Source organism: Rattus norvegicus, chromosome 7 (genome assembly GCF_036323735.1).
Source record: "Rattus norvegicus strain BN/NHsdMcwi chromosome 7, GRCr8, whole genome shotgun sequence".
Lineage (NCBI taxonomy): Eukaryota > Metazoa > Chordata > Mammalia > Rodentia > Muridae > Rattus > Rattus norvegicus.
In genome coordinates, this window is record NC_086025.1 from 31,738,306 (window position 1) to 31,765,921 (window position 27,616).

General features: G+C 44.9%; 1 protein-coding gene and 1 long non-coding RNA gene across 2 annotated transcripts in view; one reads left to right on the forward strand and one right to left on the reverse strand.

Annotated features, from left to right (window-relative positions):
• LOC134479863 (death domain-containing protein CRADD-like) overlaps positions 1 to 27,616 on the reverse strand; it is a 182,620-nt gene that overhangs the window by 52,824 nt on the left and 102,180 nt on the right. The window lies entirely within an intron of this gene.
• LOC134479864 (uncharacterized) lies at positions 24,624 to 25,221 on the forward strand. Its single transcript, XR_010053687.1, has 2 exons — positions 24,624 to 24,910; positions 25,003 to 25,221. It is a non-coding gene; the product is annotated as an uncharacterized LOC134479864 (long non-coding RNA).

Consider the following 27,616-nt stretch of genomic DNA (forward strand, 5'->3'; position numbering starts at 1 on the left):
AGGAATATGAGCTCCAATTGTGGGCAAGTGGGAAGGTGGCTACACGGCTTGGTCTTCGGCATCTGGCAGGCGCGTGTGCGTGTGCGTGTGTCTGTGTGAAAACCTGGTTCCCCGCCTGGGGCACTGTACGGAGAGGTGGAACCAGCAGGATCAGGAGCGGAGCACAGCAGAAGGAAGTCAAGCCCTGTGCGGAGGGCCCCTCCCCACCCTTCCCGACCACCAGCAGACAAGGAAACCTCTCTGAGTCACCACAGTTTCCGAAAGAGAGAGTCAAGCACTTTCTTCACAGTGGTTCCACGGTGGGCGGAAACCTGACCTTTAGGCTTTGTCTTCTTCCTCTGAAGCAGGGGCAATAGGGACAAACGGGGCTCAGCAACGACTTCGACTTCGGAAGACATGGAAAAGGTGTGAAAAGAGAGGAGGAAAGTGAGAACGGGCAGAGAGTCTCTCCAGTTAAAGCCAGGCCTCTGACTGGGATTCTGCCTCTCAGACAGCGAAGGCAATTGTTTCTATCATGTGCAATTCTCATAAGCACGAGGGTAGAGCAGAGCCATAAAGAAATTCATGACCTCCTCACCAAACACTAGGACCACATTCAATCACTCTGATCTTACCTACGGCCTCATGCGGACCTCTTTGCCTTTAATAGAATGTGTTCTTTCCCTTTATCTCTTGTTTATTCGTTGACAATTTCATGTGTCTACAAATGTGTCTTGGGCCTCTTAGTGGACTATTTTTAAAGGAAAACTCAGACACCCTTTGAACTCATTTGTAAGTATGACTAGTAGACAAGAACTGGTAAGGGTCATCTCAGTACCATCAACACTCAGAAATTATCAAGTATCCCTTAATAACACAAAGACTGTATTCCGTTTTCTCCTAGTGTTTTAAAAGAAGGATATTATACAGCTAGTCTGTATGACTTAAGTTCCAAAGAGGGCTAGCATCTGAAGCTAGTTAATAAATCTCCTTAGATCTGGCTTAGTCCCTTCTCTACCTTCTTCTGGAACATTTACTTGTGGGTGTGATGAATCCAGTTGTTTGTAGAACTTCTATATTTGGGCACAGACTACCTTAAGTCTTATAATATTAAACATGATCTCCTGCCCCCTGTTTTTCCTATAAATGACTATGGTGGATCCCTCTTACCAGGAACAGTTGTCTACTGCTAACCAAAGTGTGAAAATATTACATGGGAAATCCAGACACGAATAATTTGTATGTTTTAATTTGCATGATACCGTGACTAGCGTGATAAAGGTTTCTGATGCTCTGCTCAGTCCCCTAGGGGCAAGTCACAAATGTGCCATTGGCCCGGCAGTCTGGGCCCATATTGATTGACTTATGGTTCATGTTCCAGTATCTTTTACTTTATAATTTGGTAATGGCCCAAAACGCAAGGTTATGGAACCTAAAGATTTGAAATGCAGAAGAGAATCCACACATGCATCCTTCTGGTGAAAGAGTTAAACTTTCAACTTATTTTTTTTTTTTAGGTGCACAGTGGTCGGTAAGATGTGTGAGAACAATGAAGCTTCTATTTCTGGGAGTGTGAAGGAAAAAAAGAAATGAGTTATAAGTGGCTCGATGACCATCTACTGTGGTCTACTGTACATGAGGCCTTGGGTTTCATCTACAGAAGAGGAAAGAAGAACGTTACAGGAGAAGAGAGAGAACAGCCTACGGAACACTTGCAAGGCGGACACAATTACATAAGTTTTGTTATGGTGTATTACTGTCAACTGCTCCCCATTCGCTATTAGCTGTTCCTGAATATCTAATCACTTTCTTTAATTTAAACATTTGAAGTTATCACATGTATATACAGAAGAAAGTCAGCATATATGACTGATTGGTACTTCATATAGTCCACAGACAATGCCTGTATGGTGGTGGTGGAGTCACTTGGGATGTGTGTGCTGTAGATAAGTCGAGCTCCACTGTATTAGACATGGATGTTCATGACATTGAGTTCAGCTTTGTTAGGAAACAGGACAGTGGGTAGGAACACTACATAGGTGCTGCTATTTCTGTGCGTGACTAGCTCGTGTTTAACAACGTGGACGTGGGCCTGCGGGTTCCAGCACTGTCTGTTGATGGACCTGCGGGTTCCAGGACTGTCTGTTGATGGACCTGCGGGTTCCAGCACTGTCTGTTGATGGACCTGCGGGTTCCAGGACGGTCACACTATCTTCCACTATAAAGCCCCACTGGCACCTCATGGCTTCAGGTCTATTCAGGGTTGTCGCCTCCCTCTTTGATTTCACTGGGTGCTACCAATCCATGGCCTTTTACCCCTGCATCACTAATTAACCCCAAGCCTGTACGGGAGACTTGCCCTAAAGTACAGGATCTCAAGGGAGTGGGGATGGAGGCCAGACTTCCTTGTTTCTCCTTAATCCACAGTCAGAACCATAACAGGCCGCCTCACACCTTTAAATGCCACAGAGAAGCCTGGTTTCGTCATGTCTTGTTTTCCAAGCATTATCACAGACTCGAGTTTTTTTATGTGTTTCAATTCTGTTAATGTTCACTATCCCTCCCGTTTTTGTCCCCAGGACTCCTCCGGGCTGGCTCCGGGGTTCTTCTGGTGTCATCCTGGCCTCTTCAGTTTTGAGACGCGCCAAGGCCATTCCACGTGTTCCCGTTCCAGACCCAGAATAAGGTGTTTCTTCAAGGAGCCCTGAAGCCTCCTAGTGAGAAGGGCCATTTAGAGGCCCCAATCTGGGCACCTCGGGTCCTAAGTGCTACTGCCCCTACCTCTGAGTTTCCTGCTGCTTCTTTCTTTCTTTTCTTTCTTCTTTTTTTTTCTTGGTGGCATGTCTAACAATATAAATCATGCATTTATACTGATAACCTCTCATTTAAATAAAAGATAACTGGACTGTTACGTTACTCTTTTGAATTCACACCTGAGCCTTTTTTCTTACTTAGAATTTAGTGCTTAGTTGTATTAACTTAATTACTTATTTCTCATTAACAATAAGTTAATAATAAGAACTCTGGTTATAGTTTGAGTATTTCTTGTGATCATTTTCAGTTTGCCTTAAGCTGATTTCCACATGGGATGCAGAGTCAAAATATTTCAAATTCTCTGTGATACATAGTTATATTCATTTCTTATAGTTTTCTGAGGGACTTGCTTTCCTTTTTACCTTTTTATTCAATTAGATAAAACTCTCCCATAGGCTGAAGACTCAAACAACAAAACAATAGACAGCGATCTTCAACTTCCTCTCTACCATTCACTCCCCATCCCATGGATAACGCCCGACTCCTGACTTCCCCTAAAGAAGAAAATCTATACAGAAAGTTCCAGTCAACGGTTTTCACTTTTGACAAGCACAGAACACTCTTGACATGTCCATGGGAAAAATATTACAAGAGAAACCTTTGGGTGTCGGCTGTAGTGTGTTCAATTACCAAGAAAGCAAACGGCAGCACACTGTTCCACTTTTCAGCTATTCAATATTTCAATTCTTCGGGTAACAAGACCTGTGAAATTCCTCGTACTCTTCCTCCTTTCTGAAGAAAAATGTCAGAAATGCTGCTGAAGATACTGGTACCGAAAAACCAATATTGAAAATTCATAATACGTGTGTGTGTGTGTGTGTGTGCATGTGTGTGTATGTGTGTATGTATGTGTGTGTGCATGTGTGTATGTGTGTATGTATGTGTGTGTGCATGCATGTGTGTGCATGTGTGTATGTGTGTGCATGTGTGTGTATGTGTGTGTGTGTGTGTGTGTTTACTAGAATTTAAGGTGAGTTTAAGGATTTTTGAATCTCCACCATTTTAAAACAACCAACTACCCCAGCTTTACTGGAGGTAGAGTCAGCAATCACAATGGCCCCGCTGAGGCACTGACTGACCCACACTGGTGCTGAGCCCCAGCCAATTACTGCTCTAAAACTGGTCATTCCTGACATGACATTTCTGTTAAGTTCAAACAAGATTAAAATGTCAGCATCTGACAACATGCTCAGGTAAAAACCTGTCTTCTCCATAACAAACATCCACCTCCTACATTTGAACTTGAAAGAATGAGGGGCTGAGGAGACGCCTCAGTGAGTAAAGATCTAATTTAATGATCCCAACCTGACAGCCTGGATTCTGTCCCCGGAACCCACCCACAGAGATATCCTCTGCTCTGACCTCCACACATGCACCATGGCATACAAACCCACAGTCATAGATCTCTCTCTCCCTCTCTCTCTCTCCCTCCCTCTCTCTCTCTCTCTCACACACACACATACACACATACACTTTCACACTCACTCACATACTGACACACACCCACTCATATACTGACACGCACTCACACTCACACACTCGCACACTCGCACACTTGCACACACTCACACATTGACACACTTGCACACACACTTATACACACTGACACACACTCACTCATACACTGGCACATACTGACACACTCGCACATACACACTGTAAGTACATACACACTGACACATTTGCACACACTCACACACTTGCACACACACACTGGCACACACTCACTCACACACTGACATATTTGTACACACACACACACTCACACACTAATGCTGCCTACTCACACCAAACCAAAACCCTGCATTTACTGATTCTCTGATTCCTTTGATGGCTTTTATGAAAGAACCTGGTTCTTAGTCAAAAGGAATTCTTGACAACACATGCACGGCTTTTCGGTGAACTCCACCTCTGTATAGAAGCCAAAGAGTAGCCATGACAGGGATCCGATCCAACATGGAAAACAGCTCAAGGGCACTAAGAGGCTGCCTTTGATTAACTTTACACAAAGGTGGAAAAAGCCTGATGCGTCAGAAATCATTGCCAGTAATGAGACACACACAGACAGAAGGGAAGGAAAGGAAGCAAAAAGCCTGGCCTACCATAAATGTCCTAAAGAAGGATCTGTTCTGCCATCGTCTGGTGCACAGTGTACTTTCAGTCTGGCTCTCCTAAGCCAGTGAATCCAGACAGGTCTGGAGTGTGTTCAGTTTTCAAATGATGGTCAGAACTATTACAATTTTTTTTTGTAATTTTTCTAAAGTAGTGGAAATACATTCTAATCAGTTGACTTTGTTATTTTATTTATTTATTTCTATTTATTTATTTATTTCTAATTATTTATTTTGGCTGTAAAGCTCCCTCTACCCTCTGAGAAGCCGGTCCTTCAATGAAGTGCCTTCAGCACAAGGTCTCCTTACATAATGTGTGGAGGGAAGACGGAACCTTCCAGTAGCTGAAGGCTGGATGGGTGGGAAGGCGGGATTTTTAAGAATCTATGCTGGAAAAATAATCCTTAATCCCCTTTTCCTGGAGAGAGAGGAGTCAAAATACCCCCAGCGCAGGAAGAGAACATTTCTCCTGACCTTGTCAGAGGTTAAGAGTCTACTCCAGCAAGTGTGTTAGGGGCCAGTCTTTTCCTGGGTAATTGAATGTATGAAGCTTCTCTGAGTCATCAAAAATTATTTGCTGCTCATTAACAGGCAGATGTCCCTGACCTAGGCAGGTGTGAAGCCCAAGCCCCTGTCCTGTAGCAGCAGTGGGTGAGATCAGGGACAGACAGGCGAGATTACCCTTTTCTAAGGGAGTGCCAGGCTACAGTGAATCCTACGGAACATATAATGAGATTGGTCTCGTCCGTGTACACACGCCAGTGCAATGCACGGTGTGTTGGTGACACGAGGTGGTATACTCGGGAAGATGTGAGCAGGAAGAGACTCAACATCTCCCCCACAGAAAGAAAGGGTTCATGGAGGGGAAAGTACTATTTAAAAACCATTTTTCTGTTTCTGTATTACTATTTTTGAATGTTCTCTGAAAGGTATTTTTTTGAAACCCTACAAGGGAGGTTCCAACCCAGGCTATAAACGAAGGTGGGTGGGGGTCTAAAATAATGTCCGGGCTATAGGAGAAGAATGAGTTTGCTGACACAGACTAGACCAGCAGACAGAAGGCTGGGGGTGGGGGAGGAGGAACTGGAAACAGAAGCAGGAAGGAGGCGAAAGGGGAAGGGAGGAGAGGGAGGAAGGAGACAGGCAGGGGGAGGGGAGACAGATGAAGAGAGAGAGATGGGGGTGATAACAGGCTACTACTGGTTAGAATGAACTTGAAATAATATCAAAGCTGGGCAGGAAACAAGTGGTAATAGCAATATTCAAATTGCCATGTCTACACATAAAGCCAGATACCAGTGACCGAGTGAGTCAACAGCCAGTGCCTGATTGGCATGCTGCACACACGCATCTGTCTTAATCAGTGCTCTACTGCTGTCAAGAGACACCAAGGCCACAGCAACCCTCAGAAAAGCATTTCACTGGGGAGGGCTTGCAGTTGCACAGGTTTAGTCTATTGGTTGTCATAGTGGGAAGCCCGGCAGCATCCAGGCAGACACGGTGCTGGAGACGGAGCTGAGAGCTCTACATCTGGACCCACAGTCAGGAGGAAGAACAAGAAGACACTGGGCTGAGCTGGGGCTCAGAAACCCCAAAGCCCACCCCTAGTGACGAACTTTCTCCAGCATGGCCTGGTGCCACTCCCTGATGGCCAAGCATTCAAACATATGAGCCTATGGGGGCCAGGCCTGATTTAAACCCCTACATAGCACATACTAATGTCTATCTCCGTCCTCCGTAAAGTTCATAAACACAGAGTGTAGGGGCTCAGGGGGAGTCTGCAGTCAGGTGTAGTGCTCACACCTTTAATCCTAGCACTCAAGAGGCAGAGGCAGAGGCAGGAGGATCTCTGTGAGTTCAATGTCTACATGGTGAGTTCCAGGACAAGCCAGAGCCTCATAGTGAGATCCCCCTCTCAAAACACCACCACCACCAAAAATCAGAAACAAAAAAGTAACGAAGAAAGGGGTCTGTTGTTTATGATTCCACCAACAAGCATTTGTTGTACACAGTCTTCACTGCAAAGACCACAAAGCTAAGATGTGGGGAAGAAGGGCCACCATGATGTGGGGACCCCCAGAGCTTTGTGATCATGTGATCCTGATCGGGATTCATCAATGGAGTCAGTCAGTGGCTGCCTTCAAAAGCTTATGGTCCCTAAAGAAAGCCAGACACCTGAGCACACACAACAGGATCACAGCTCAGGAAGAGGGACCAGAATGGGCAGAAGACTGCCTGCCGTGATCACTGGGTGTTCTCGGAGTTAGACAGGCCCTGTGACAGCCACTCCAGAATGATCGTCCTCACACTCACTCGGAAGCAGGGACCTCTCAGGCCTTCTGCTCACTTCATCTTGCTAGCTGCTCACTGTCCCCTGAGCGCTAAAAACTGTTTCCTGTGGTTTTCAGCTGCAGACACACCGATGGAGTCCATCCTGGTTTGGCCCTGACCACCAGCTCTAACCCCGGCAGTACACAGCTTTGCCAATGAAACATAACCCTGCCAATCCCATCGTTCCAGGTAACTTCGGCGTTCCTATGAGGAAATGGGCTATCTTCAAAGAGGCTCTGCTTGTTCTGAGAAACTAAACATACACTACAGCATCACTTCTAGCCTATCTGTGGGCAAGTTTAACTTCATTTTAATTCAAACTTCTGCCAAGTTTAGGCCCCCGCACAGTCGGGTATGCAAATGGTTCTTGACTAAACCTTTATTTCTCTTCTTTAAGGGTCAATAATAAGAGAACCATGTAGACTAAAGAGAGTGGTGACAGCCAGCAATCTTACATGGAGCCATGGACAGTCTCATAACATCTGCAATAAACGAAAGGGCTAACATGAACCCATTTCCAAACTGCCATCCGTCCCCGATGAGTCATCAAATCAGCAACGACTTTTGGGAACTTGGAATGACACAGTCTTCTTGGGTGACCATGGTGTCATAATACAATGGTCTTCCACTTGCAAGGTTTTCGATTATTTATTTGGTGTGTGTGCAAGAGTATGCATGCCTTCATACGTGCATGCCACAGCACACATGTGCAGATCCTGTGACTTGCTACAGTCAGGTCTTGCTTTCTACTTCATTGACAAGCGGTGGCTCTTGTTTCTGTTGCTGGGATGGACACTCCAGGAGAGCTGGCCTGTGACTTCCGATCCATTCTCCTGCCTCACCTCCCATCTCATTTCAGGGGTGATGGGAGTACAGATGCATGCCACCATGTCTTGTGTGGCTTTTTACCCAGCCTACCACCTACCTGACCCTGATTTTGGTTTCGACAGTACCCAAGGGGCTATGTATGAAAGAGAACTGTTAGTAATCATAGAACCTTAGAGACAGGGGTCTTCCATATCATCCTATCCAGAGTATGCATGCCAACTTCTTAACACTAGCAGATGTGCAATAATCCCTTCCCGAATCTCCAAAATATAAGGAGGTATTTCCCTACCGACGTGCCGTATCTCCATTTATAACTTCAGAGTCCTACCTTTCCTTTAAGCTACTGCACATGCCACGCCTAACTCCTCCCACTTCAAAAGATAAAACATAAACAGGGCTTAAAGCCCCCCAAATAGGGATAAGCCTGAGCAGTTTAAATGCACTGACGTCACCAAGCCAAGGTGAATTGTCGTCTAAGATGCTGGAGGAAATGACAGCTACACAGAAAGAAGGGAGTCTCTGAGGAGCAGACAGATGGCAAATAAATCACTCTGGATCTTGAAAATGGAAGAGTGGGAGTCTCTAAATCACAGACCACTGGGCTTACTATGATAAGGCACAGACTCTCTCCCTAGCAGAGTTTATGAACGGACGTCACACAGAGGTCAACATTACCCACACTGCTGCTCTCAGGAGGTGCCACTGACTTGCTTCTCCTTTTCCTTCCTCTGAATGAATGCTGACACAGAAGATTCATAGGCATGTGGGAGCCAATAAATACCAGGAAATGCCAAACAACCCGGGCCAAAAATGAATTTCCTTTTTAGATAAGAGTTGCTATTTTGATGGTCCAGAGGAATGACATAACCACAGTATTATTGCAATAAAAACTTTAAAATCAATACTCTGCAAAAGAAGCTAAATCGATCATCAATCTACCTTACTGAGCCCAGACTAATTCCCTTGTTCATAATCCCCCATGAAACCCTCCAGCAATTTAAACACCATTTAAACAGCTAGGAAGGAACAGAGGAGGGCAGGGTCTCCGGTTGGGAGAATCCAAGTTGGCATGCTTTGTGAACACATAGGCCATCTCATACGGATCTCTTCCTTCACTTACAACTTGACAGCTCCCTGACACAATGTCTGCTTTGCCAAGGATCAATATCAAAATTCTTGGCTCTAAACAGTCTAAAGTGAGCCTATAAGAAGAAATCCAGATGGTCTGGTTTTGGTGCTGCAGATCAAGCTCACGGTCCTACCCAGTGTAGGTAAGCACTGTGCAAATGAGCCGGCCAGCAGCTACGTTTCTTTTTTTTTTCTTCTTTTCTTTTTTTTGGAGCTGGGGACCGAACCCAGGGCCTTGCGCTTACTAGGCAAGCGCTCTACCACTGAGCTAAATCCCCAACCCAGCAGCTACGTTTCTTACGATCTTGGTATTCCACTTCCTTGTTTCAGCTAAGATTGCACACTGTGGCTCTTCAATGCCATCTATTGGGTTTATCTTTGTTTATTTTCGTGCCTGACAATATAATTTAAACCAAACCAGCAATCTGGTTTAAAAGCTTGGTGCTAGCAGGCATGAGTTGGGATGCTTACTTACTTCAAAGAGGCAGACGTTCATTTCCTTAGTGGCGTAGCCCTGGTAAGTTGCCTGGGCTCCAGTAAATAACTCCTATCCAGGTCAACACAAGCAACCCTAATAAAATCCACTGAGTCCAAAAATAAAAGGAAAACTTAAGGTAGAAGAGGAAGATGGATGGGGTCAGCAAGAGTGGGAGGGGAAGAAGGGGTACTAAGGAACAAACATGATCACAATACATTGTATACAGATTCATACAAAAGTATACATTGTATACATTTCAGACATATATGAAACTATCTCCTCAAAGAGCCAGATATTGAAACAGGTCAGGCCCTAATCTGAATCTTGGCCTCTGATCTAGAAACTTCAGGTTTGTTATGAAGTCTCCTGGGGTCTGGTAGTTCCTCTGTAAATGGGGTTGATGGCAATAATGTCTACCATGCACGGCTGCTAAGCGTACTAGGAAAGAAAAAGTCAACCCTCTTTTATTGTGTCCAGCCCTGAATAGAAAGTCAGTGGGTTGTGGTAACTTATTATCATTACCTAGCTTGCACACTCTGTTTACTACCAACCACTGTCACATGTTAACATTACTCCGTCTGTCTCAAGCCATGAGCTCGTTAGTCCCTACCTGCCCTCACTCTGGACTCAGTTATAAAGGTGCTCTTCTGGTGGGCTCCACATTCTCTCCATACACAGTTAGGTCTGACCTTAAGCTCTGTGGCTATTCCCTGCTGGTTTACACCATTCTCCTGATTTTGTGCTTCATTTTTTTGTTCCCCCTTTAGTCTTCTGTGTGTGCTCTCTTGGGATCCAAGCCCAACAAGAGTTTCTTGTTCTTAAAACAGCTCCCTCTCCCCACCCCACCCCTTTTTTCCATCTAAAATATTGTGATTTTGCTGTATGGATTTTCCTCCTTTTTAAGTTTGTGGACATTGAAAATACCCGTCTTTCTCTGAAGTATACATTCCTGAGATCATTATTAATAAAGTTATCATAGCCAACTTTCTTCTACAGTCACTAACAAATACCATGCTTACAATCACCCAAGGATTTAGTCAATAAACAGTTCTCTGAGTTGGTCAGAATCACATTAAGAGCACAGTTGTGTCCCAGTCTGTGGCTTGTGAAGAGAGCATGGCAGGAAACATTTTGTTTCTATGGACTAAAACAATCTATCAGACACTGAAAGCACTCAAAGTCTCCATCAATGGCTGTACACTGGCATGTGGTAATTGTGATAATTGGGCGAGTTTAAGCTTATACAGTATCACACAAAACAGCAATATAAAGCAACAAAGGAAAATTCTTACTCGTTTGTCTATACTAATAATAGCTGTCCAAGCATAATTAAGATGCTTTGGTGCCAATGGCAAAGGGACAAGCTGTGCTTTGATGTTAAGTCTGAGCTGCTTACAGCCAGTCTCTAAGGGGGCGGGTTGCTCAAGCCAGTCTCTAAGGGAGCAGGGCTGCTCACAGCCAGTCTCTAAGGGGGTGGGACCTCTCACAGCCAGTCTCTAAGGGGGCGGGACCTCTCACAGCCAGTCTCTAAGGGGGCAGGACCTCTCACAGCCAGTCTCTAAGGGGTCGAAGCTGCTCACAGCCAGTCTCTAAGGGAGCAGGGCTGCTCACAGCCAGTCTCTAAGGGGTAGAGGCTGCTCACAGCCAGTCTCTAAGTGAGCTGGCAAAGGATGAAAGTTTATTCCAACTCAGAAGATGGTGGAGACACCTTGCTCTTATGTTCATGAGTCCAATGAGTTCATAGCTATTTCCAATAAACTAACACAGGAGCCAAAAGGAATTCTACTGCAGGTCATGGCTAGCTGTCTTTAGCAATACATTTAGCAAACATAGCTGTGCATGGTTATGTGTAATAATTCATGCTTGACTAATAGTCAGAAAGAATAATTCACATTATGTTGTATAGTTTACCTGCCAAAAATGCTATTCTTCATTTACTGTATATGAGGAAGTTACATCAGAGAGGGAGGTACTTCAGCAATCAGCGAGGCATAGTGTTGTTTTTCCCAAAGGTTGAGACGTCACAGATTCAAGTGAGACAGATTCAAGGAAGAGGCTCTAAGTGTCATGAGCGTAAGGAAGCTTAGTTACTCCTTAGCCAGCCATGGGGCTTAGACTAAAAATAGCAATAAATGTGAAAATATCCAGCAGTCCCCACTCAAGCCACTAGCCCAGCTCAGCAAGGCTCTCTTCCCCTCCTCATACTGAATGATTTACCAAATTTTCTCATTGGTAACATTTCTTTAGCAATTTACAATAAAACCAGAAACAAAGAAAGAAAGAAATTATAAAAAGAAATTATTGGAGAGTTCTTATAGTGGCTGAGGTTCCTGTGTACCCCCCTAATCAAGCACAAAGTCTAACTTTTATTATCCAGGGGGTTTGTTTGTTTCTTTGCTTTTGAGTGCTGTAGGGTATTGGACCTAGGATACTATATATGCAAGATAAGTGCTCTACCACTGAGTATGGCCTCAGGTCTCGAGAAACTAGTCTTCAGGGAAGTTAACAAGACAAAAACAAAAACAGAAACAAAACAAAGACAACAAAATCAAGAGTGATAAAGAAAAAGACTTCTTTCTGCCTGTTCCGAAGCCACTTTGCTATTGGATCAACACTGACCCACAGCTGTACTGTCCCAGACTCTGAAGTAAACAGCTGGTAGACCAGCAGTAGCTCCCTAAAAATAATTAGCTTTCATATGGACCACGGAGACCCCAGTTCTTTCTGAGTTCAAAACCTCAGACTTGGACATAATTAAACATAAGGTTTGGGGCTGTTGCATTTCATCCAATCTGTGCACAAGTCAGGGAAGATACGCAGACGGTGTTTAACGACCAGACACAGGGACATGTGGGCTGGGAGAGAGGGCTCTTGCTTCTCCTTTAACTGTAGGTGTGCAGTGCTAGGTTAATCCTATTTCCTTGCGCTGAATGTTATCCATCAACACAACACAGAGCCACTTAAAATGCTAACTTCTTTCTAAACATTCTTATCCAGCTATTCAGGAGCAAAGGCTTCCAAAAGAACAGTCACATCCAGTGTGTAGGAAGAAGCTTAATTGCTAAATCTCAAACTGACTGTACTCGTTCACTAAGAGGAGCCTGGCTCTGTCTGTGACTTTAGTGTTTCCTCTTGCTTTCCTTGACTCAGCAGCTGAGTTCAACTTCCCCTCTCTGACCAGACTTTTCCAAACGCTGGAGCACAGCAGGCATTTCTTTCTAGGTCAGCAGAAGAACTGATTACTGCCTTCTGGGAGAACAGTGCCTCCTGTGTCTTCGAAGGACTGACCACATACAGGGCATTAATTCGGGGTGCTACCCTCTTTTCTGACCCTGAGGAACATGGCATTGACTGCCTCAAGTCTGCACAATGCTCCCTTGCAGCTGGCTGTCATTAGCCCAAATGAATGGATGTCCCCAACACACTGCTGGCCATGCCGAGTATGAACCCCTTTATGCCTGGCCCACAAGCCCATGGTAAAGCGTGCATCCTTGTTCTTTTGTTCCATCCCATGCATGGGATGCCACTTATTTTAATCGCTTCAGAGGCTTGAAGTTCACACATTGTAAAATTCACCCATTTAAAATATGCCATTCAGTGGGTTTTTATATGTTCAGAGTTGGGCAACTATCACCACATTTCCATCACCCAAAAGGAAACACTGTGCCAAGGGTGCCAATTAGCAGCCAATTGGCTGCTACTCTCTCTGTTTCTCAGGGTTGTCCATTCTGGGCACTGCAGGGAAATATATGTGCTCACTTCTGATTGCTTTTTTGAAGTAGCATAATGCTTCCCACCCAAACTGTCATTTCACTGATGAATAGCATCCGTCCACATATGTAATTATTAGTGTATTTCTGTACCACATTGTGTATCCATCCACGAGCTGATGAACCTCTGGTTGTGCCCACATTTTAGCAGCTATGGCTAATGCCACCAATTTTTGTGTCAGGTTAGGTTTTCATACATCTTGGCCACCCCACCGTCTTTAGCAACTCCTCTCTGTTTCTTCAGGCCTTGCGTTTGGGATTCTATTTTAAGAGAAGTCCATGGTGAGCAGCCATTCACGGGCACTTACCCTGCTGAAAGTGGGTTTTCCCAGAGGAAATACATGTACACTCAAGCCATTCCACTCAAGACCTTCAACAAATGACCCCTTGACATGTTTGCAGATGGTTCCAAGAATGTTTTCTGCAGCACAGTCTGTGATAACCGGTGTTCAGCCAAGGATAGACTATAGTAGTGGTTAAAAAAATGATATGAAGGAGGAACCAGTAAAGGTCTCCTATAGGTTCTAATGAAAGCGGGTTACAGAAAGGAAAATATTAAATCTGCTTCAATTAAGCAGCTGTGTGTTTGATTATCCGTATCTAAAAAGATTCATTTTCTTTAAAAGGAGATCAGAATTGTGACGGAAATGGACAACTGTTTTTAATTCCCTATGCTTATTCTCTATAACTTGGGTTGTTACCATGAGGATGTGTTTAGAATCTAAAACGTGTGCGTTATAATGATCCGGACACTCCTCCTGATATCCCATGGTACCCTACTGTAGACAAATGATGGGGAGGTATGAGGAAGCGAATGTCAAGAACACAGGGGACAGACCAAAGAGGAGCTGGGGGTGCTGGAGCAAGCACTCTTGGTTCTTCACTGATCCCCAGCAACCTTGATCCTAAACCCCAACCCTGAATCCAGCCTACACTCTCAGAGGGCGCTGTGCCATCCATCATGGAGAAGCATAAGCATCAGAGAAGCCTGCTCCATGGCAGGCTGCCACTTATGTCACAACTCTCATTCGATGCTTCCGTCGCCAAAGTCCTGTTGGCTAGTCTACAGGCAACGCATGCTCTGTTGTTATTATCTAACAACTCCTGCTGGCTGGTTTTTGTGTGTCAACTTGAGTTAGAGTCAGCAGAGGGGGAAATGTGTCCTTGAGACCCAGGTGGAAGGCATTTCCTCAATTAGCGATCAAGGCGGGAGGGCCCAGCCCATGGTGAGTGATGCCATCCATGGGCTGGTGGTCCTGGGTTTGTGGGTCCTGAGTCCCATGAGTGAGCCATGAGAAGCAGGCCAGTGAGTGGCACCATCCCGCGGCCTCTGAATCAGCTCCTGGCTCTGGGCTCCTTTCCTGCTTGAGTTCCTGTCCTGACTTCCTCCAATGGTGGACTATATGATCTGGAAATGTAAGCCAAGTAAACCCTTTCCTTCCCAAATTGCTCTTTGGCCATGGTTTTTGATCACAGTAATAGAAACCCTAAGACGCCACTGTACTGGAGATGCCAATCAAGTATTTCCATTGACCTTGCAAAATTAAGCTCAACATAGGAACTCACAGAAAACCTTTCTGGAGAGAGAGCCCAAATTCAGCTTTTGCACAGCTGCTCAACACAATGCACTGTGCATCTGTTCCCTTGCTAATTCTTAGCTCATGCTTCTTCCTTCTGTCTCTCAAAATCTTTAAAGGGGTCACACCTAACTAAAAACCCATGATTATTGAGCCTAGACGAATGGATCCTGTCCCATAAGTAAGTAAATAAATAAATAAATAAATAGTCTACTGGCTCAATAAAATACTTGATGATGACTGAGTGGTATGCAAAGGTCATTTTATGTAATTATTTACCGGCCAAAGCTTGACAAAATGATAGATGAATAGCGATTTGCGAAGGCTAAATGTTAATTTGCCATGGGAGGTTTGATTTGAAAACAGAACGCTAGAGTTAGGTTGATTTTTGTTTTGTTTTGTTCCATTTTTTTCCCCCTCGATGCACATGCACGGTAATGGAGGCAATCTGTGTCCATGTGTGCGCAAGCACCCATGTGTGTCTGTGTCCATGTTTCTGAGTGCACCAGTTTCCAAGTGCAACCCATTCACTAGCATCTGATTCGAAGATTCCCTTCTAAGGCCAGGTGTGGTGCTGCACACGTGGGATCCCAGCCCTCAGGAGGAGGCAGAGAACCAGGCGTTACAGCATCAAATCCCATGCAAGCCGGAATCAACCGAGTCTCTGATGGTGCAAACGTAAAAGAGCCCACTGGTGCCAGTCACCAGAAACATCAATAATAGTATTCACTGGGAAAAAGCAGTTTAATTTTCCCTTAAAAGAGACAATCTACCACCATTAAGAGTGACATTTAAAAGCTAATTGTAAAAGCAGTTTTCCCCGAGTCTCGACAAGTATTTGCATGTTAATTAATTCTAGGGATAAGAAGAATGGCTTCCAATATGAACTGTCAGAAGAGAGAAAGTTCCTTTGCAGAAGATAAAAGGCTGTGGCGGAGACATAATTAAATTACTCGGCTTCCAGTGTTCCAGAAGGAAATAAGCTTCCCCTTTGCAATGCAAATCCACACTGCCTCCTTTGTGAAGGGGTGCATTTTAATGAAAGGCCCAAAATACAGATTTCCAGCTCAATACTCTTTTAATGCCTGTGCCTTCCTCACAGACCAAAATGACTTTTACTAGAACAGTGGCTAACAAGCTCATAAGGACTGTCCGTCTGGCAGACAGAGCCCCAAGGGCCGATAAAGCACAAACACCCCCTGAACGGCAGCACAGAACATCAGCTTGGATTTTTTTTTTTAAGGCGATAAACCGTTTCTTTCAAAAAGAGTCAGGCAAATGGATGTAAACCCAAAGCCACAGAACAAGAAAGATGCTTGCGAAGGCTACTTTATAAATAAGGTTACCTGAAAAGATAATTTTAGTAAAATATACACTCACCTAGCTATACTCATGACATACTTATTAGCCCTTTAACTTATATAACAGCTGTTGTTTGCAGTCTTCTTCTCTGTTTTTGAGGCAGGGTCTCATATAGCCCGGGCTGGCCTCAATGTGTAGTCAAGGATGGCCCTGAAGTCCATCCAAGTGCTGGGATTGCAGGTGAATCCCACCACACCTGGTTTCATGTGGTGCTGGGGACTGAACCCTGGACCTAATAAATGCCAGGCTAGCACTTTACCAATTGAGGTACGTCCCCAAATCCTAGCAGGCTTTTAAAAGATGATCTTACGCAGACAGCCCTTAGAGGGAAGGTTGACGTCTATGTAACGTCTATGTATAGATGAGGAGATTGGGCTCAAAGAGAATATTCAGTACCACGGTGGTAAAAAGCGATGGAGTCGTGTCTAGAGCCATCTTCTGGATCTACGGCCAATGATCTTCCCACTCATACTGTCTTCCTTTTAGCTTATCTAGTTATTAACATACTAAGTATGCTATTGATATGATATTGTTAAATGATCCAAAGACGGGAATTAGGAACAGTGTTCATATTCTCTCTCTCTCTCTCTCTCTCTCTCTCTCTCTCTCTCTCTCTCTTCCCCCAGCCCCCCTCTTTTCACCTCCCATAAAAAAAAATAAGCCTACTCCAATAATGAAAAAATACTGGTTAATTCATCTGCTATAAATATTTCTGTTCTGTATGTAAATATAATAAACTGTGATATACAAAAACACACTATTGATAAGAAAGGGGGATAAATATACTGATCCCATGAAATTGTTAACCAAACGAAAACTCATTCAATAAAAAGAATTCAAAGTTCAAGCGTAGTAGCATTTACCTATAATTCCAGCACTGGGGAGGCAGGAGCACGAGCATTGAGAGCTCAAGGTGGGTCTGGGCTACATAAGATCCTGACTCAAGAAAGAAAAAGCCAAACCAAAACACAGCAAAACCAAAAAACTCAAGATGAAACTACAATGAGTTATTATCTTTTTCTCATCAAATTGGAAAGTCACTTAAGAATAGGAGTCCTGTGGATTGACGTCTATTATGAGACTCACAAGAGTGGACCCCATTTCCACCATAGGGAAGCAGGGAAGGGAGGAGGAGGAGGGGGATGTGGTTCATGGAGAAGGAAGACGACAGTGTGTGGTGTGTGACTCCCAAGTCCAAGACCACGAATGTTTTCTGAAAAGGCAGACACTACTTAAATGTGAATGTGTGAACGTTTGTGACCACACACTCCACCTTAGTGAGATAAAACAAGGTGATCGATCAGATAAAGTCACTCATAAAACATTCTGAACCCCTTGAAAAGAATTACATGGTTAAAATTAAATCACTAACGTACACTGGGTAAATCACAGAAGACTGAGGTAAACAGGAAGTTATTCCTTGAGCTTGAACTACAGAGTTCGGTGTTGTGAAGCTGTCGATTCTCCGACAGACTTGACTTCGAAGCAATGGATGCGAGTTTGAAACAAACTCATCTGAATCTCTGCATGCATCTGTGTGTATGTTCACTTCATCGAGAGATGTAAGAGGTTAAGGGCAAACAGGATTTCGCTTGGGGCTGGTGAGTCAGCTCAGCTGTTGGGGCACTTGCCCCTCTTCCACTCTTCCGGAAGACCTAATTAGATAGTCAGTGCCAATGTTAGGCAAAGCATCTAACTCCACCCATGACTCCCGCTCCGCGGAACCCAATGCCCTCTTTTGACCTCTGTCGGCACCTGTAGTTAAGCATATCAGCATGAATGGTTACTTACACATATACACACACACACACGCGCGCACGTACGCTCGCTCGCACGCACACGCGCGCCGGTCACTGGGGGAAGTCAGAGCAGGAACTCAAACGGGATAGAAGCCTGAAGGTAGAAACTGATGCAGAGGCCATTGGAGGGGTGCTGCTTACTGGCTTGCTTCCCCTGGCTTGCTCAGCCTGCTTTCTTACAGAACCCAGGACTCCCGGTACTCAGGGGTAGCACTGCCCACTGTCGAATGGGTCCTTCCACATTAATTATCAATCAGGAAAATGCACACAGGCTTGCCCACAGGACAATTTGATGAAGGCATCTTTCTTTTTTTCATTTGTTTGTTTTTTGAAATAGGGTTTCTCTGTGTAGTAGCCCCGGCTGTCCTGGAACTGACTGTAGAGCAGGCTGGCCTTGACTTCAGAGAGGCTCCTCCCTCTGCCTCCAAAGTGCTGGGATTAAGGTTGTGTGTCACCACAAATCTCCCCTTCCAAACTAGCTTGCTCAAGTTGACATAAAACTATCCAGCACAGGCTAAAAAAGAATTTTTACCCAGATTTACTGGCTTTAAACATGTCCAAGGAAGATCAAGCAAAAGAGTAGACGTTTAAGTTACATAATACTTTTAATCTATACATAGAACAAGCAGTTTTATTTAAAACATTTAGGCCCAGAAACTGCTTACTTTCCAAAGCTAGTAAAGTGGGGATTCATTTTGAAAAGGATAATTTAAAAACCACCTGTTGCCTTGGCCATTTTATTTTGACTTTAGCACTGGGGGCCTTAGAATTCTACAGTGCTGCACAAATCATATCCATATTCCATATTCTGCTCTACTCAACGGTTCAGTTCTTTTAATGTGGAACAAAAATTTAAATGTGAGAAGCGATATGAATGCTGAATCATTCATGACTTTTAATATTTCTTCTCAAATCTCTGACAATTATTCCACCCGCTCCTACTTCCAGAGTGACTGTGTTGGAGCCTCACGGTTATCACGTTTTCCTGAAGCATTTGACTTTGTTTTAGTGGAACCAATGACTCTACTTTTATAGTCATAGTTCAATTTATGTACTGTTTAATTTTAGTTCATAATTATAAGTTAATTGGAATAAACAGGAGGGGGAAGTGACTCCTAAGAAGTGTACAACGGTGGATATCTTCAGGAGGATTTGTTAGCAGAACTCATTTAGCCCTGGGGTTCTTCTGACGTGAAGACTTGATTCTTGGTTTTACCACCACAGAAGGTAGAGGGAGGGCTGACGTGGAAACTTCTGGTTTCTTTGCAAAGTCAGTTGTGTCAAAAGATGTTTTGCTGGGGCACACGGGTGAAAGGATGTTTTGCTATAGCAGACACACAAAAGAATGTGTGATATCTAGAAGGAATATAAATGTGGCCCCACATGCATATACAGCCATCCAATTAGACAAGATGGATGAAGCAAAGAAGTGCAGACCGACAGGAGCCGGATGTAGATCGCTCCTGAGAGACACAGCCAGAATACAGAAAATACAGAGGCGAATACCAGCAGCAAACCACTGAACTAAGAATAGGACCCCCGTTGAAGGAATCAGAGAAAGAACTGGAAGAGCTTGAAGGGGCTCGAGACCCCATATGTACAACAATGCCAAGCAACCAGAGCTTCCAGGGACTAAGCCACTACCTAAAGACTATACATGGACTGACCCTGGACTCTGACCTCATAGGTAGCAATGAATATCCTAGTAAGAGCACCAGTGGAAGGGGAAGCCCTGGGTCCTGCTAAGACTGAACCCCCAGTGAACTAGACTGTTGGGGGGAGGGGGACAAGGGGGGGAGGGTGGGGAGGGGAACACCGATAAGAAAGGGGAGGGGGAGGGGGATGTTTGCCCGGAAACTGGGAAAGGGAATAACACTCGAAATGTATATAAGAAATACTCAAGTTAATAATAAAATAAAATAAAATAAAATAAATAAATAAATGTGGCCCCACAGACAGTGGGAGCTCAAGCAATGATTCACTTTGCTCCACCTCACTATTCTTCCCTGAAGACACGCGTGTACTGGTTTGCCTTACACTGCATTGCTGAGCTTTGCTTGTGGTGACGTCGCAGAGAGAGACTTGACAAAAAACTCCTTGGGAGGTTCCTGAGGCTTCTTCACACTTCTTCGGTCTCGGGCCTACTAGCAGAGCCTCGTGGTTTCTGGATCAAAATGCCGTTGCTGACCCTTAGCGGTGGTTGCTGAGGGCTGGACTGACTCTGCTGACTCCTGCTGGTGCTTTGCTAGAGGAATGGACTACTAATGGCAGAGAGTGGAATCGTCCCAAAGGACAATTTCTTTATTTTTTTTTAAGATTTATTTATTTATTCTATATGAGTACACTGTAGCTGTCTTCAGACACACCAGAAGAGGACATCAGATCTCATTACAGATGGTTGTGAGCCACCATGTGGTTACTGGGATTTGAACTCAGGACCTCTGGAAGAGCAGTCAGCGCTCTTAGCCACTGAGCCATCTCTCCAGCCCCAAAGGACAATTTCTAAACAGGTTCACAACGCTATTAACCCTATTAACATTTCTTTTCCGCTGGCTCTGGTGGGTGGTGGACTAGAGAGGACGTTGAACCCTTGTGTGTGTGTGTGTGTATAGATATAGATATAGATATAGATATAGATATAGATAGATATAGATATAGATATAGATATAGATATAGATATAGATATAGATATAGATATAGATATAGATATAGATATAGATATAGATATAGATGCTGACAGAGGGCAGCAGCATGGTGGAAAGGGTAGAAGCTCTTGTCGCCAACCCTGAAACCTAGGTTCCATCCTCAGGACCTATACGGTAAAAGGAGCGAATGGACTCCTGTAAGTTGCCTTCTGACCACGCCACACATGCACCCCCGCACATACAACTGTGCCAAAGTTACATAGAAAAAAAATGTGATAATCGCTGTCTGAAGACAAAACACAAATGTTACTAATTGTTTATTTTGATTGAAAAGGTTTCTGGTGAGGTTAAATTTGATTTGCTTGTGCGTATGTTTCCTCAGAGGACTTGTATTATATAAAAATGCATCATTTCAAGCTGGGCATTGGTTAATCCCAGCACTGGGGAGGCAGAGACAGGCCGATCTCTGAATTTGAACCTAGTCAGGATTATGTGGGGAAACCCTGTCTAAAAGCAACAAACAAAACAAAACAAAACAAAATGCCATTTCAAGTCTATCAAAGCTTGTTAAGATCTCTCTATGGCCTTCCGTTCATGACCCCTATTGACAAGGTTTCATTGCATAGCCATGTCTGGCCTGGAACTTATGTGTAGGATAGACTGTCCTCAAACTCAGATTCACCTGCCTCTGCCGTCTGTGTGTTGGCACTAATACGTGTGCCACCATGTCTGGCTCTCTGTGGTGCACTCCTAAGGAGTGTGGTGGCTGCTGGAAGTAGAAACAGGAATATTTCTTTCCTTTAAGAAAGTGCGAAGTAGGGGCTGGGGATTTAGCTCAGTGGTAGAGCGCTTGCCTAGCAAGCCCAAGGCCCTGGGTTCGGTCCCCAGCTCTGGAAAAAAAAGAAAGAAAGAAAAAAAAAAGAAAAAATTTTTAAAAAAGTGTGAAATATGATCTATTTAATGTCTTAGTTCATGTTCTATTGCTATGAAGAGACAGCATGGCTGGAGCAACTCTTATCGAAAGAAAACACTGAACTAAGGATTGCTTAGAGTGTCAGATTATCCTCAGGACGTAGGGCAGGGAGGCAGGGAGGCAAATGTGGTAGCCGACCCCAGGCATCAGGAAAAGAGAAAGACAGTGGACCTGGCTTGGGCCCCAGAAACCCCAAAGCCCACCCCCAGTTAAATACTTCCTCCCACGAGGCCGTACTTACTCCAGAAAGGTCATACCTACTCTAACGAGGCCACACCTCCTAATCCCACTCAAGTAGCACCACTCCCTAATGACCCATGGAGCATTCGAATATATGAGCCTATGGGGGCCATTCCTATTCAAGCCACCACATCTAACTAGGTCGGTGTAGCTGAGCAGGCAGTGTTTGTCTGTAATCCCAGCACTCATGGGGCTGACCCAGAGGGTCATGAGCTTGACACCAGCCTGGGATCCAGAATGAGGCCCTGTTCTCCTGCAAAAAGGTCCAACCCCCAGCTTAAGCATGGCTCCTCTCTCAAACTGGCTGTTAGCCTATGGACCAAGGATACTCGAGACTATTACAAACAACAGCTTGGAGAATGAGCGTGCAGCCTCTAGGCTCTAAAGCGCGGGACCTAACACAGAGTCAGCTTCGGTAAGGATCAGCTTGAAAACTGCCAAACGGCAAGAGAAAGAGAACGAATGTACACATGATGTACAAATAAATACGAGGCATCACAGCACAGCCTGCTGGCAACATGCTGAGGAGACAGGAGAAGGGAGGATGCAGGATAAATGAGGCCCTGACTGCAGGGAAGGGCTTCGCATACAGGGGGCGGTTTGGACTAAGGCTTATCAGAAATTAAGGAGAGGGATCAATAGTCAACACTTTACCCAGTCTGTGGAAGGAAAAGTGTATGAAGAGATCTCACATGAGCTTGCTGGGATCATTTACATAGACGACGATGACAATGACAGGAGAGCTGACTTTTTTTTGGAAAGCATAGGTGGCGAGCTTTCTGCCTGGGCCCCGTGTCTAGGAACACACAAGCAGAAGATAAGGGTGGAAAGGAGCCCGGAAGACGCACTTAACTAAGCTGAGTTAGATGCACACACAGATCCTTGACACACACACCTCCAATGTCACCACAGGAAGGCTCGATTCCTTACACTCCAGGCAGGGCAGCAAACACAAGGACATGGAGATGAACCACAAAGCTCCCCGTCCTTGTGATGCTCTTCTCATTAGGGACAGCTAAGCCTCAGCACCGAACGACATCAGTCTTCTGGTGGTGGCAGAGGTTGGGGGCGTTAATTAGGAAAGAACGAGACTGGGTATCCTCTCATCAAAATGAGCTTCCCCCTGAACTTATTTTTAACCCTAGCCAATGGGAAAGTAAGAACTAAAGAGAACTAGGGGCTTTGCCAAGTCAACAGAGACAACCAACAGCAGCCAGGAAAACAGCCACACTAATCGGCAGCCCAATGGGAAACTCTGAACAGCACATTACTACAGGTGATGGACCGAGAGCACTGCAGCTTGTGCTTTAGTCAGAATAGCAGTTGTCTATATATCAAATTCCCAGGGCCCTTCCATAGCTTGATGCTGACAGGACACCGTCAGAGAAGTTGATGAGGGGAGGGAGTCAGGTGCTGATGGACCAGAGAATCTCGAGGGTCTGACTGACCAGCCATCAGAGTGCTTCTTTATCTACAGAACAAAGACAGACTAATGGTGACTCAAGAAGTACGGATTATGTGTTTGATTTTTCATTACATACCCAGGGTTACACGTTCGGTCACCATTGGGAAATACAAACAGAACAGATTTTATTTTATTATCAGCCCTATAACTCCAATTTAAAGAATCTAAAGAATGTCTCCTCCAAAGCAAACATTTATTGTATGGCAGCCTGCTTTTAGGCTGGCAGTATTTGCAGTTTGAAAGCACTCCAGACAAAAAAATATCTAAACTGTCTTTATGATTAGCAAATACTAATACCTAAGTCCTTTTATTATATGTTTCATCATCTATGCTACAAAGCAGGGGAAATGTTAGCCAATATATGTTATTTACTGAGTCCTATTCTTCCAGGTGGGTGTACTCTGCAGGACACCCCCCCCCATCTTTAAACTACATTTTTCAGAGTGCTAAGTATATTATAAAGGGAGGCCTTGAATCTGTAACCTATCCCCCTGGCCAGTCAGAGTTTGTCAATTGTCTCTCTTTACCCTGCACCATCTCACGAGCAGACACCTCAAGCAGATTTCACTTAGTTCTCTGCTTATCTGTGCTTAGTGATCTCCAGGGCATAAGGAAGACTTCCAAATAGTGACCAGATAAAGTTAATTTTAGGATTTTCCTAAAAAGACTCAGACTTTTTTTTTTGAACCTGTCTCTGCTGGTGATTTTTTTTTAAGGAATGCGAACTGAAGACAAGAAAATTTTACTGGTTAAAAACAATGGCAATGTTTAGTGTCCCCAACTCGTTCCTGGCACTAAGGTGGCAGAGCCCTGGTGAGGTGGAGTTTAGTGGGAGGAAGGCTGGGGTGAGCACTTGATAGGGCAGTCCGGCCATGACAACCATGAGGTGAACAGGCTTCTTCACCCTGAGCTACTGTGACATCATGAGGGAAGGGCAACAGGCCAAGCAACTGCTAGAATCTCTGAGGGTCTGAACAAATAGCCCCGCCCTCCCTGTGACTGTCTCAGGATAGCCCCGCCCTCCCTATGACTGTCTCAGGATAGCTCTGCCCTCCCTATGACTGTCTCAGGATAGCTCCGCCCTCCCTATGACTATTTCAGGATAGCTCCGCCCTCCCTATGACTATCTCAGGATAGCTCCGCCCTCCCTATGACTATCTCAGGATAGCCCCGCCCTCCCTATGACTATCTCAGGGTAGCCCCGCCCTCCCTATGACTGTCTCAGGATAGCCCCGCCCTCCCTATGACTATCTCAGGGTAGCCCCGCCCCCCCATGACTATCTCAGGGTAGCCCCGCCCTCCCTATGACTGTCTCAGGATAGCCCTGCCCTCCCTATGACTATCTCGGGTATTCTGTCACAGAGAGCTGATAAACACTGACCAACCTCCTTTTGGTTCCCAGTCAAAAGTGTGAGTGGAGTTGTGCTTTTAATTTTGGGACTGAAACCAAGGCAGCATACCAGAGCCTGCTGACTCTCTCTCTCTCTTTCTCCTGCCACAAGGCTTCCCTCCTGCCTCACTGGGGCTGCAGAGAGGACATCACTGAGGCATCCAGCAAATCTGTGTCTACTGGGGAAAGCGATGCGTCCAGAATTAGGTGACCTCAGATAAACTTCTTGGATCTGTTTTGTGACCTGTAAAATAGATTAGCGACGTTGGCTCTCCCTGCTTCAGAGGGCTAAATGAGTCGCACCCTTGCAGGAAGTAAATTGCTGTGCAAACCTAATGGGTGGTTACTATTTACTAAAGTCTATTGCTGGGAAACAAAACCAGTAGCTCTCTCGAGACTTCTCCAAATAACGGATCAATTCCTTTACTTCCTGAGCTGTGGGCAATCTGTGCTAAAACAATGTTTGTCTTCAGGTACAACAAGAGCATTAATCAATCATCAGTAATTTCAAAACATAACCAGCCCTGGACTCGGTGTGATCCCAGCACTGGAGACAGAGGCAGGCCGACCTCTGTGAGTCTTAGGTCGCCCTGGTCTACAGAGTAAGTTTCAGGACAGCTACACAGTGAGACTCAGTCTCAGACCAAAAAAAAAGGGGGGGGGGGGCAGGACTTTTCCAAAAATGCTGTCTTTCCCTAGTAAGTTGGGGTAGAACTAATGGACATATTAATTTCTGAATTCTGAAATTTTTCTGAATTCTAGAAACTTTTAAACTTCTCCACGGGGACTATTTCTCAAATAATCAAAAATTAAATTGATGGATTTTATTTATTTATTTATTTATTTATTTACTTATTTAATTATAATCATTGTTTTAATTTGTAACCCAGGCTGGCCTCGAACTTGTGATCCTCTTGCCTCTTCCATATCCTAACAGTGTGTGCTACCACAACCGGCTTATTTATGTTTTTAACCTTTCTACTGACTCACGGAAAGTTAGGTTCCATAGGATGATTTGTCTCTGACATAAAATATTATCAGAAAATGGTAATTTTTAAATATGTTAATGACAGACATTTCTTGTCAACCAAGAAGAATACACACACACACACACATACACACACACAATACACACACACACCACACACACACAAATTCATACAAAAAAGCTCCATAATCAGGAGGAAAATTGTTATATCCTTCCTCTGATGGAAAATTCGAAAGGGAAGACAGGAAGGGAAAAGAGAAATCTTGAAAGGATATAAAGAGATACCTAAGGGACCAGGAGATGACTTCTGTCGTGTCCATTCGTGGGGTCTCCTCCTGTCCACCGTCCCCCTTCCCCTGTAAGCAGTGGGGACCACAGAGAACATCGCACTCAGCCTCTCCTCCGCCTCTCCTTCAAGATCCAAGAAAGAAGCCGCAGTCGGAGGATAACGGAGGAGGAAGGGCTATAAAACCGAACAAGGCTGAGACAAGTCCCAGCGCCCAGTTGTTTACTCTGGACCAGCCGCGGTTCTAAGTGCTTCGTGCCCACTTGGTTCACGTAAAACTCAGAGGCAACTGTGTTAGCACAGCCCTCCCATCATAACCCGCCCAAGGGCCCACGACCAGTAAGTGCGCAAAGATCCTGTTCAGGGGTCAGCTCCACTTTCCACGTGCTCCGTGGGTGCCTATGTGTGTTTGCTGAGTCTGAGCCTCATATTCAGCGGTAAAGAAGAATGACCACTCAGTGGCTATGGAGATGGAGCAACTGGAGTTAGCGGTCTTCCCGCACCGTGTTGGCTGCGTAGCCACTTATGTTCCAACCCGAGTGTGAGCCTATCTCCTCAGGAGCAAACGGCACTCGGGGTGCTTGCCCAAGAAGACATACTAGGTAGGTTGGCCTTGCTCTGTTTGACAAGAGCAGTCTCCCTTGCTCTGTGATGTTTTATATTTTTTTTTCCGGAGCTGGGGACCGAACCCAGGGTCTTGGGCTTGCTAGGCAAGTGCTCTACCACTGAGCTAAATCCCCAACCCCTCAGGATGCATAATTTTAATAAAATGTTTGTCAGTTGCATTATCAAAGAGCTGGCATTAACTATGGGGAAGTTTATAGGAAGTGAACCAGCACAGCCTCTGGAAAGGGAAACCAAGGGTCTCGGGACATTAGAGAGAGAAACCCTGTTCGCATTGTGGCACGTGCACACCTATGTTCGCAGTTCTAAATAAGTAAAGTCTAAATACTAACACCTACCACTACACAAAGGCCTGTGAGTCACTTAGAGCCCAGCCCAGCTCCCAAATATGTGAGAGCCAATCTCCGTGGCCCGTGGGTCTCTACTGACCTCGCAGCTCTTCCTGACTGACCTCTCCTTTCCCTGAGCTTCCTTTTACCTCTGACATCATTACCAACTGACTCAAGAAAGCCAGGCACGCACCACCAAGAGAGGCAGGGACCAAGCTTTCTGGATTCGATGCTACCCACTGAGCTGCCCAGAAATGAAGCAATGGACTCTGGGTAAAGCACCTGGACAGAGCAATGGCTACCATCACACATACACTCACCAACCTCCAGGTACCTATCCAGCCTGGATCAAGACGCTGAAGAGACCACTGTTGCTTAAAACACAGTGAGTTTGCCTCCAGCTTAAAAATCTCCCCAAGTCATGAACCTTCCCAATGCACTCTAAGCATTGTTGGTTTTGACTCTGCTGAGCTGGGTTTCTGTTTCAGGTTTCACTGGC